Genomic DNA, 239 nt, shown 5'->3' with positions numbered 1-239 from the left:
TTTTTTTTGTTGCTTATATAATACCGCATGTATTGTTTGTTGTTTGTAGAAATATCTTCATCTGTCTGAGAATTCTGTTCAGGAAATCTGGCCTGCAATTAGATTTAAATTTGGATTATTGATTGTGAATTCCTTCTTTGGGGCATCTAGTAAACAGTTGAAGATTCAAATGTTTGTTTCTTCGTTCATGTCTGCACCAATGACTAGGGTTAATTTTCAATGGTTCCTGTTATGTTGGG

This window comes from Penaeus monodon, chromosome 27 (genome assembly GCF_015228065.2).
Source record: "Penaeus monodon isolate SGIC_2016 chromosome 27, NSTDA_Pmon_1, whole genome shotgun sequence".
Taxonomy (NCBI): domain Eukaryota; kingdom Metazoa; phylum Arthropoda; class Malacostraca; order Decapoda; family Penaeidae; genus Penaeus; species Penaeus monodon.
This window is presented reverse-complemented; position numbering follows the sequence as displayed.